General features: G+C 50.4%; 1 protein-coding gene and 1 pseudogene across 4 annotated transcripts in view; both read right to left on the bottom strand.

The window, feature by feature from the left end:
- The window catches only part of Arhgef7 (Rho guanine nucleotide exchange factor 7), a 108,050-nt gene that overhangs the window by 87,217 nt on the left and 8,825 nt on the right, over positions 1-12,008 (bottom strand). The window lies entirely within an intron of this gene.
- Positions 8,423-9,793, bottom strand: LOC110336783 (annotated as a pseudogene).

Here is a 12,008-nt window from a genome sequence, read left to right as displayed (position 1 = left end):
AGGGGGGGGGGGGGCGACTGGACTGCTTCTCTCTGCCCCTTAAGTGCTCACCTGCCCTTCTGTCCTGCTATGATGTGACACAAAAGCTCTTACCAAGGGTGGCCCTGGGATCTTCAACTTTTCAGCCTCTGTCCCTGGGGTCAGCAAGCTCTGCTTACTCGTCTCTGGGACAATAATCACATATCAATATTTGCCATTAGTTGTACCAGGCACACCACGCCTATAGGGGGTGCTGACATGGGAAGGCTGTGGGGGACCGGAGGGGACAATACAGGAACTTGTTGCCCTTTGTGCTCGATGTTTCTGGGAACCTCAGGCAGCTCTGGGAAGTCTGATCACAGCCAGCCCCTCGGGCCTGTGCTGTAAATTCAGGCTCCCGCTCTACCACCACCAGTCATCTGCTGTCTCACATGTGCGAGCCCTGCTCTTCCTGGACCTGGGCAGGCCCCTCCTACCTTAGGACTTTTTTGCTTGCTAACCTCTCCACCAGATCACTCTCCTCCAGGGTGTTCACACCAGTTTCTGTTCAGCTGACACACCTCAGGAACAGCCACCCTGACTTCCGGATGCAAACTGCCCCCACTGCCCACGCTCCCCCTCCCCGCTCCCCCTTTCCCTCCCTCTCTCCCGTTCAGTTTCCCTCCTTGACACTAGCCACCTAAAACCTGTCGCGCACCACTGAGTTTACAGAGCATCTTGCGTACCGATGATAGGTGTTCAATTAACCTCATGCAGCCGATCTAAATTTCCCTGGCTCCTCTCAAGAACTCCAGTCAACCTACAGGAAGCAGGCCTGTTTCCTCACCTACTTCTTCCTAAGGGCAAAAATCTCTTCCCCATTCTCTGGCCTTGGGATTCCTCATCCCAACTACCAGAATTAAATGCTTTAAATGGACATCCAAGATTTAAAAAAAAAAATCTAAACTACTTAACTTTACCTCTGTCTCTATCTGTTCCAGCAGACTTCAAATCAACTACAGACTGCTCCAACAACTCCAACTATTTCCTGGAACTGTACATCCGGGCCCATCCTCACGCGCTTTCCTAGCCTCAGATGGTCCCTCAGAACCTGGCTATCGTCTGAAACAGCCTGTTCTTCCTGGCCTTGACCAGCAACCTAGCTTCCCTGGGTCCCTGATAGCACTCTAGTGTCAGCAGAAAGTAGCCAGAGAGAATGATGCCCACTTACCCAATACCTAATAATAAAACAAAAGGTGGAACCAAGGTGTCACAAACCCCTGAACTCCGACTGGCAGGGGGGGGGGGGGGGAACAACACAAATGCCAAGGAAAGTTCCAAACAGATTTCTTCTTTATCTCTCTGAGCAGCTTTTTCCTCTCCCTCTCACAAACAGCTTTCTCTAACCCTCTCCCGGCTCCAACTAACTCCAACTGCTTTCTTCAACTGCTTTCCCTAATCCCTCTGCCCTCTCCTGGATCTGGTCAGAGTTCAGCCAGGGCGTGCAGTGATAGTCCAGTGACTCAGCAGGCAGGCAGTACAGGATCGTCCAAGTGCGCAGGCTCAGGTTAAACAGGGATCACGGTGGTCTCTCTCGGTTTCCCACACTGAGGAGCTCCAGCAGGCAGGAGAACTGGCGAGTGCAGCTCTGGCAGGCCTTGCCCTTCCACCATTCCCTCTGCCTCGCTAAACTGTTAGATTACATTCCTAAAGCTACCCACCAAGGTCTAGTCCCTTATTTGCCCACTTCCTCCTCCTGAAACTGACCACCGAGGTCCAGCTATCAAAGTATTGAAATCTAGCAATCAAAACCCCCTTTGGCCTGCCTAATTAACATGCCCAATTAAATTAAACATATCCTAACTAAAGTTTCACTTTTTGCCTTCATACCATTGGCCATTTTCCTAGGGGCCATATCTGTCTTCTCTCTGTCTAGAGGCAGTCCTTTGTCTCTCCTAGACAAATATCTCTTCCCCCTCTCTCTTGCTCTTTTCCCTTTCTTCCTCATCCTCCATCTCCTGTCTTTGTCTCTTATTCCCTGTCCTTAACCCTCTGAGATAAATAAATCTTCAGCTAAGAACCTGGTCTGGGGTGTCTTGTGCTGACTCTGCCCCTTACAGCTATCTCCCTGCGCTCTGCAGTGATAAACAGTCTTGGGAACTATCTTCGTTATTGTTCTACTGCTGTGAGGAGACACCAAGACCAAAGCAGTTTATAGAAGAAGGTATTTGATTGGGGACTTGCCTACAGTTTCAAAGAGTTAGAGCATCCATGACCATCCTGGTGGGGAACATGACCCCAGAGCAGTAGCTGAGAGCTTAGTCAAGGCCCACCCCTCCGTGACATCACCACCCCTCAGTGACATCACCACCCCTCAGTGACATCCCCACCCCTCAGTGATATCACCACCCCTCAGTGACATCACCTCCTCTAACAAGAACACACCTCCTAATTCTCCCTAAACAGTCCATGAATTGGGAACCAAATAAGTACCGAAGAGTATAGAGGCCAGTCTCATTCAAACCACCAGAGGGACAAATCTAAGCGAGTATGATATGTATAGGCACTTAATTTTTTTTCAGTGAATTAGTAAATTAAAGACCTGTGTCTAAAAGCCTCTAAGTACCGGTGTTGGATTGACCTTAGCCCCAAATGTGGTGCCAATGGCTGTTGTAATGTCTGATTACAAAAAGTCAACAGTCCTGGCCCATAGCCTGAGACACACACTTCCTGTGACTCTGTCATTGTCCTGACATCAGCGTGCACCAGACAGCTATGAAAGGTCTAGGCAATGGACGCCTGTCCTGGGGCTGCTGGGAGACGCGGTCCATTATCCACCCAAACCTGCAGCTTAGGACAGACCATTCTGATGTAAGGATTAAAACATCCCTAAACTATCTCCTTGGAAACACAGTCAGTCTCCAGAGCAAATGACACAGGAATGACCCATCCCCTTGGCTTTCCCTAAAGACCACAACTCTTCCGGCTGGGACAGGCCTGTTTCTGCTTGAGGCTGCTGCCCTAGGGCTTCCCTGCTCTCTGGAATGCTCGCCTATGAGTTTCCTCTGGGATGGCAACACTCCATCCTGCGGGAAAGCTCCTTAAGCAGGAAGGTGATCAACTCGGAATAGCCTCAGGAAGTCCCTGAAACTGACCCGATTCACCAGACCCACAAGAGTAAGTACTAAAAGCTGAGTGTGCCCCTCAGATGTGTGCAGCTAATCTGCAAAGAAGGCCCTCAAACAAGCCGAGCTGCAAAGGAGACTCTGAGGCCAGACCAGCTGCTTGGAACAAACAAACTGCTTCTCTGGAAGAGGCTTAGAACAACTGAGGAACCTGGAGAGGACACTCTCCAACCTGCTGATCTGCCTGCAGACTGTGCAGTGAGCTCCAGGTTCCCAGCTTTTTGAACTCTCACCCATATTGGAGTGGCATCTATTTCTGCATCTGTGAGTAACCCATCTTCTATATTCCTGTAATAAAACTCACTGGCTCACCGGGTTGGGTTTGGGTGGTATCCATACTTCGGTCTGTTTGGGGCTCCCTATCTGGCGGGGGGCATAGATGCATATGCTATGTGTCTCCCCAGGAAAAGTTCTGTCACACAACACTGGGTCTGGGGCTCCAGTTCCTGTGGGTGCATCAGGGCATCCATGCAACCAAAGAAGCTCTGGTTTCAGAGCTCATCCCTCTATCACTGAGGAAAATCGCTGGCTCCACACAGGGTCTCCCGCCAGCTGGCCTGATCACTTGGCTGCCCCCCCCCAAGATCTGCATATTTCATCGGGCTATGTTATATGGTTTCCTAAGTTTCACCTGAGGACTCTACGTAGACTTCAACAATTCTGATATTTCAGAGAGAAAAAGAACAGCAGTGAGGAACCACAGAACCAGGCTGGACCAGAGGCAGACACAGACAGAGGCGGAAAGGCAGGGCAGCTGCCCACACTGACCTAGGCACCAGCTCAGGAGCGCTGGCTCAGCTCAGGGTAGCTCCAGGGGGGCGTGACAGCCTGGCTACTCTCAACCTCCCTCCTACTGAACATATTCGCAGATGTGTCCTCAGTTTAACACTCCTGTCTCCTCCATCATCTTTGCTTACTTCTGAGCCTGTGCTGGGGGATTAATTCTGGTGATTCCTTCCTCAGATCTGCGATATCCACTGGTCTCTCTTTCTGCAGCCTCGCTTACTGCAGAGACGTTCTTTCTCTTCTGTCGCTCTTTTCTCAAAGCCTCCTCATGATGGCCCTCTTAGGATCCCCTGGGCATGGCTCTAAAATCATCTCAATAGACAAAAGTTGGCCACAGGACTTCCACAAAGCCCCCGTAAGAATGTCTACGCTGACCAGAGCTAAGGCTCGAGGGCCCCAGAGGGTCCTATGCAGGTCAGTGTTCTGTGGCCTGCTGGGACAAGTACTGTCAAGTGTCTCTGTCCGTCGGCTCTCAACAGAGGCCGAGCTGTAGCCTACCAGGAGCTGGTGTGACCACCAGCTAGTCTCAGTCTTGGTGGGAAACGGAAGTCCAGCTCAGACAGGGGCCCCACTAGCTTCCTCAAATTTACAGAGGACCAGGCCAACCCAGAGCAAGGACAAACCATCCTCATGTCCCTAGAAGCAGTGTGGGAGCCCAGGAAGCCTGGCTATGCATCACAAAGAAAAACATGTCAAAAGGGGGTGGGGTGGTCAGTGGACTGGTACAGTGGGACAAACCACAGCCACACCCCGGAGTTTGTTTTATGCTCCCCTCAAAGCCTCACTAGGAGAGAATCTGTTTATACAGATCCTGCTGCACTTTGGGGAGAACTTCTAGAGGCCCTTGTCTTTCTTGGTCCCTTGGTTCTACATGCTGAGGTAGCCCACATCATAGACCCTGGACCAGCATCCTGAGTGTGGTCTCTTAGCAGATGGTACACCTCCCATTCCAGAGGAAGTTTTCAGATGCCCAGACACATATAGGGACCTCTCTTCTTAGACAAGTTCAAAACCCCTATCCAACCCAAACAGGGTTTCTTTCCCCTCTTCCTGCCTCCACATTCCAGTACTGCATACATAAGTCAACCCAAGTAGACACTGGGACGACACTGTCTAAGCAGAAAAAGACGTTAGGGAGGAACTACCAGGCCTGAGGAGACCCTCCAGGGTGAGCTCGCAGACTGGCCACCTAGGCAAGAGTCCCCAAGGCACATAGTCCTGGTTCTGTGTGATTTGTTCAGTAGGGTGCCCATGGCTCCCAACTGAGAGCCCCCAGAGCATCAGAGCATCAGCTTCCTCTCTGACCTGAATAAGCATGCAGGCTTTCAGGCCTGGCCCACGCCTTCGATATCTGGAATTCCGTAGATGAAAATCAACAGTCAACGATTTCATGAGCTGGGATGTGGTGATTTTCACCCCAAACCGACCTGAATCAAAGGCAATAGAAGGGGCCGTCGTAACTGAAGAGGATTCAAACCCCATGATTCCTAAGTGATACGGGAGACTGTTGACATTTTACTACACTACACCACCTCAGTGGAGAGGAGGGGTGAACCAGCTGGCCCAGCCGTCTCAGCCTGGAACTCAGTAATGAGACACCTCTTCCATGCCCACTGTGACTCCCAAAAGCTCTCCTCGAGGCCTCTCAAGAGGTGGAGGTAAGGAGCTCGATGTGTTTGTTTCCCCAGTCATGTAAATGGAGCTGGACTGGGTTGAGTCAAGCTGGTTTTAATACTTCAAGTTGGAAAAATAACCCCTGAGAGACTTGCTCACACGACCGATCTCACGGTATTCAACTGTGGGTTCGCTTCCCTCCCTGCTTGTCATGGTATGTGACACGCTGTGAGCCCTTACTGCATGGAAAAAGAAACCAAGCCCGAGAGTCCATGGAGAGATGAAATTATAACAGATAACCCTCAATTTGAACCTGAACTTGGCAGAAACTCTACATTTGGCATCCCCGAAATGCCTGCCGTCTCTCCAAACTGAGACTCCGACGTGCTGACTACAAGACACAAACTGCTGACAGCATTTTAGAATGGTGTCAGTCTTCCCTTAAAAGCCACTGCCTAATGAGTAAAGATACAACAGGGATATAGTCGTGAGCTGAAGGTGACCACCTTGGAGGTTCTTGGGGCACAACTGTTTACAACCAACACAGACCATGCTGGACTTAATCCAAGGACTCATTCACTGTGAAGAAAAAGGAACAGACTCTAAAAGCTAGGAGACACAAGAAAGACACCCTAGACCTGCTTTCCTGGTACTCTGACATGCAGAAAAATAGACCCAAAGGTCCACTCTTCCAACAAATTCCCTACATAGTTTATGACGACAGGACGTCCAGTTGAGTCCACCACAAATGCTGTAAGTTCCCATACCTGCTTTCTGCAGGCATTCGGATGTTTAAACTCCTGAGGCCACCATACTTTGCAACTCCATTTCCATTGGCCATGCTAGCTTCCGGGCTCTCTCCTTCAGCACAGGGCCTTGACCAAGGTCATCAAGGTAAGTGCAACTTTTCCGGCTGAGCCTGCTGACACTGTGTGGTCACAGGTGGGGTATCCTTCCCTTGTAGTGACGAGTCTTTTGGTGACACACCTCAACCTCCCAGCAGTACTCTGCACATTCCTGGGTCTCCTGGTCTCCCAGGCACTGTGTGGCTGTCATTCATTTCCATCATGGCCTCAGGCCTTCCCACACCTGCAGTATATAGTGCCCCACCCCCACCCCTGGGGAATCTTACCTGCCGGCAGCTCCAAGCCTTGTCTCTAAACTGAGACTCCCAAGTTTAAAACTGACCATTGTTCCCCAGATGTCCACAGCTCCACAGACACTGCTACCAAATGCTCCAGACGGCACTCATGACTTCCACCAAGCAACCAGGGCTCACAAGGCTCATCCTGCTGAGCTTACACAGATCTGTGGGGACTGGAACGGCCTTCCCCAGGCATCAAGACCACTACCGTCTTCCCTTAAGCTGCTCTCACCCCACCCCACCCTCATCTTTTGGCAGCCCCCCACCTCAAGTATAACAGCCCTCCCCCTGTGTTTTCTACCCTATGACTGGAGTACTGTTTTCTGAACACTTAGCCAATCATGGCTCAAAGTCTTGAAAACACCTTGCCCACCTGGCCCTTTGCTGTCTTCCCTTTCTGTCCCTCGGAGAATATTTTGCTGCAGGCCTGGACCATCCAGCACAGGTCTAGGGAACCAGGTCACCCCTGGCCAAGCAGGGCCTCTATCTAGTTCATGTGTCCCCTGCTCCACATAGCCACCATCTGCCAGGGCTCATTGTGAAGCTAGAGCCTTCCCTAAGCCACACTTGGTCCTATCTGCCAAGGGTCAGCCAGGTCCTGTTGCTGTGCATATTTGAAATCTGTCTCCTGCTGTCTGAGCACACAGCTCCTTCATAGCATAGCCAGTTCACACCATTTCTTCACCTCCACAGCTCTTGGAACATAGTAGACACTCAGACAAGATCTGGTGAGTAAGACACAAATGAGCAGGGAGCCTCTCTGCAGTAACTCCCGCCCCACGCCGTGAATGTAAGTACATCAGTCATCTTGGACTTTGAAACTATGCATGTCTTCTTCATTCACAAGGAGACTCAGATTCACAAGGGTACGGAACAGCCAGTGTGATGTGTCAAAGTCCCGTCCCCCCACAGAAGCAGGTGGCAGAGACTGTTCTGTGACACTTACTGTGGCATCCATGGGCAGTATCAATGAGGATGGATCTTTACACATTCAATTTTCTACATCGACAATTGCGTGGTGCGGTGTCTACGTAGAAAGGACATCTGACCTTGCTTCCCAGATGGGTACTTGGGTTTCTTCTCAGACATCCAGGGCAGGGTTAAGCGGGGGGGGGGGGGGGGGGACAGTAGCATCCCAGCCTTGCTCCTCAGCAGTTCAGGGGATGCTCTACTTCACTCCTGTTCACACCGGNTTGGGTTTCTTCTCAGACATCCAGGGCAGGGTTAGGGGGGGGGGGGGGGGGGGGGACAGTAGCATCCCAGCCTTGCTCCTGATCTCCTCAGGGGATGCTCTACTTCACTCCTGTTCACACCGGTGGCTGTGGGTTCCCCGGCAGCCCCTTCAGCAGGTCGGGTGACCTTTCTTCCTCACCAGAGTGGCTGGCAGGATGTCTTAGGAATGGATGATGGGTGATCCTGGATGCTTTTCTGCATCTACTGACACAATTCCTGTGGTTTTTTTTTCTTCTGTAGATTATTAACACAGTCAATTACATCGATGGGTTTCCAACTGAGAAACCAACATGATTCTCGAGACTGGTCCCTCTTAGTAAAGAATGGTACCATCTTTACGTAATGCTGATAGACTTTTTTTTTTCTAACAAGCAGTGTTTTGCCTGCATGTATGTGTACCATGTGCATGCAATGCCTAGAGACTAGAAGAAGCACCAGATTCCTGGGACTACAGTTGCAACCAGTGCTCTTAACTACTGCACCATCTCTCAAGCCCCTGCTAGACTCATTTAAGCTTTACCCCTACGTTCATGAAGGTCACAGGTTGGTGATAGCTCTTCTTACAATATCTTTGTCAACTTTGCCCTTGGGATAAGCTCACTACTTAAGATAATGGAGGAAATAGTCTATATCTTTAGAAGTTTTAGAAGACTTTATGAAGAACTGGCTTTATTTTCCCCTAAACATTTGGTAAAATTATCTAGGGAAATTATCTCGCCCAGAATTCTCTTTATGGGAGGTGTTTTCCTCTCCAAACCTGATCTCTAGGCAAGGTGTAGGACTATTTGGGTTATTGGCTTCCTCTTGAGTAAGCTTTGGACGTTTGTGCTTTCCAAGAGACGTGTGTACTTTGAGCTGTAGAATTTACTGGCAAAGGAACAGAATCCACTGTTAGAGCTTCCCTCCTGCAGCAACGTCCGCTGCTGAGCCCTCTCCTCCACCCATGGGCTCTGCCTCAACGCCCACACCGCTGGCTGTGTCTTCTCTCCCATGTTCTCCATCAGAGCAGCTTCTGGATGTTTGTTCTTCTGCAGGACTTTTATATTTCATGACTTCCTTTCTGCTTTTAAAAAAAAAGGGGGGGCAACCTAATAAATACTTCTTGATGACTGCATATAGGATAAGGCTGCTGTGGTTCCTAAAGAGCACAGAGACAGTGTGTGGTCTTTGGTAGTGGGTGGGATGACTAGTATGAAGTCATTCTCAAACCAGCAAGGCTGCATTTATGCACCCGTTGTTTTCAGGATTGTTGGTAAGTTGGGCACACTTTCCCCAAGTCAACGTGCCTCCTTGTGTCACAAGGCCCAACTCAATCACATTCTCTCAGTAACTGTATCTTTGGTCATCACACCAGAGTTGTATATAACGGGGATGATAGATTCTTGTTCACACCACGTATTGACAGGCAAAGGGTGGCTTTCAGCTCAGGGTGTGTGACATGGGATTTTTGGAAACACTGGCCCATTGGCCTAATGAACCTTTCGTATTTAGGTGGTACTTGTGTCAAGCCATCAGCAACAGAGCAGACTTTAGTAACCATCCTCTTCCATGCCTTCTTTCTTCTTTTTCCCATTTGAAGAACTTTCAATACTTCTGATTCTCCCTGGGCACCAACTTTGAGTAGAGGGACCCGCCATTTTCCTGCCTTCTCTTCTCGCTTCTGATTAATCCTGTTGGAAAGAACTTTTGCTCTTGACTGCCCCTCTCTGTCCAGCAGATAGGCAGGGACTGCTCCCTGTAGGATGCTCCCTGTGAGTGCTCCCTGTAGAGTGCTCCCTGTGAGTGCTCCCTGTGGAGTCTTCTCATCATCCTTCTGCTTGGTGTTTCTCTTCTCATGCATCTTAACAGTCTTTTTCATCTGGTTTCGTTGGTCTTGTTGTTTTGTGTTTTGTTTTGTCTTGCCTTTTTTTTTTGAATGTTCATAAAAATGTTCTGACTTTCTATTTTTCTCATGGTAGTCTCCAAATGATATCCATATCATTTACAGTGCAATGCAATATATTCATGACGTGGTGACAGCCAAGGAGCAACCATCCAAGACCTCCCAGGTGCCAAAAACCCCTTAACGTCTGGCTCTTGCTGGCCCATGATCTTACTTCATGCAGCCATTCTGGTCTTTCTCACCCTTGTTCCTTCCCTTGCAGTAAGTTCATAGTCTCTTCAGGCAGAAGCCCCATCAGACAGCAGGAGACCAGAGTGCTGGGCAGCTCAGTACCACCCCAAGCATCACCTCATGGCCAAGAACCAGTGATGGTGAAGCTGTGGTTGCTCCTGGGAGGGTTGCCTCAGCGTGGCCGTCTGTGGATAAACTCACCCCTGCACTTGTCAGCAGCTGATAGTGTCTGAAGATGCTAATCCCATTCTCCTGTCCAGGAACAATGTGGCCTCTGTGACACGGTCTGGAAGTTCATCCTCTGACAGGAGTCTATCACTTTGGCCACATGCTGCGATAAAGCCTGTTTTCGAATGACTGTACCCAGAAAGCGTGCTTCTGTGTGGGAAAAGCCCGTGACCGGCAGTGGTGTTTCCTGAGATTAATTATACATCACAGATCTTAAGTAAAGCAAGCTCTTCAACGCCACAGGGAGACAGCTCGGGAGAAATCAGGGCAGCCGGGATGAAGTGTCCTGAGCCTCTCCCTCCTCCCGTGAGCCTGCAGCACAGGCAGTCAAACCTGAAGCGTGCTTCCCAGTCCCCTCCTCTTCTGTCACAACTATTGTGACATTCTTACTCAAAGTGACTGACAAAGTCACTCTGTAGTCATGTGTTCAAAAGGCAATGGGTGTTTTCTGAAAATCTGTACTCCTAACCAAATGGGTTGGGTTTTTTTGTTTTTTGTTTTTTTTTGTTTTTTTTTAATTAAATGGGTTGGTGTTTTTTTTTTTTTTTTAATTAACTATTTATTTATTTATTTAGAAAGGAGCTGCAGCAGCGTAAGCAGGCTTCACTCTTGCTGTGTGACCTTGAGGGTGACCTTGGGTTTCCGAGCATCCTGCCTCCACCTTCCTCCTGCTGAAACTACGGCATGCCACACCCTGTTTTATGGGGTGCTAAGGGACCCCAGGGCTTCAGGCATGCTGGGGAAGTACATGGCCGGCTGAGCCAGTTCCCCAGCCCGCAGCTCACAGGTAGTCTTGACAGCCTTACCCACCCGCAGGTGTCCACTCTGGCTGAGTAGTAGAGACAGGTATGTTCCAGCTCTGACTGACCGGTCTGGGATGGCCCAGGTGAGGACTGTTGGGCTCTTCTCTGTGTGACCCTTAGCCCTCAGCTTGTCATCTCAGTGGGCCAGAGCCTCTGGAGAGTGGGTGAGCACAGCCCTAAGACAGTCAGGCTAAGAGCCAGCAGCAGATGTCACTGCCCTCCCACTGGCCAGGTCCCATCTAGAGTAGCTCATGTTCGAATGAAGAAGTCAGCTCCACCTCTTGACCTAAGTCAAGTGGTCTTGGCTACAAAATCTGGAACTCCTGGCAGCAGGAGTGGGCGTTTCTCTCTTTGCCTGCTCTAAAGACTCTCTTCCTCCTATTGGGTTGCCATGTCCGGTCCCCGTGTCCAGTCCCCGTGTCCAGGCCCCGTGTCCGGTCCCCATGTCCAGTCCCCGGGTCCAGGCCCCGTGTCCAGTCCCCGTGTCCGGTCCCTGTGTCCAGGCCCCGTGTCCAATCCCCATGTCCAGTCCCCGTGTCCAGGCCCCATGTCCAGTCCCCGTGTCCAGTCCCCGTGTCCAGGCCCCGTGTCCAATCCCCGTGTCCAGGCCCCAGAGGAGGCTTTCGCTCTGTCTCACTGTGTCTTTTGTCCTGTTTGGCTGTTGTCTCTTTTCTGAAGAGGAAATGGAGGTGGGGTGGGGTGGATCTGGGGGAGAGGGGAGGTGGAGTGGAGTCTAGGAAGAGGGGAGAGAGGCAAAACTGCCATTGGGATGTCTTGTATGAGAGGAGAATCTATTTTCAATAACAAAAAAATTAAAATTAAAGGGTGTGGCCGGACGTGGTGGCGCATGCCTTTAATCCCAGCACTCGGGAGGCAGAGGCAGGCGGATTTCTGAGTTCAAGGCCAGCCTGGTCTACAAAGTGAGCTCCAGGACAGCCAGGGCT

This window comes from Mus pahari, chromosome 19 (assembly GCF_900095145.1).
Source record: "Mus pahari chromosome 19, PAHARI_EIJ_v1.1, whole genome shotgun sequence".
Classification (NCBI taxonomy): Eukaryota; Metazoa; Chordata; class Mammalia; order Rodentia; family Muridae; genus Mus; species Mus pahari.
Note: the sequence above shows the minus strand (reverse complement) of the source record. Positions and strands in the feature narration are given on the sequence as shown.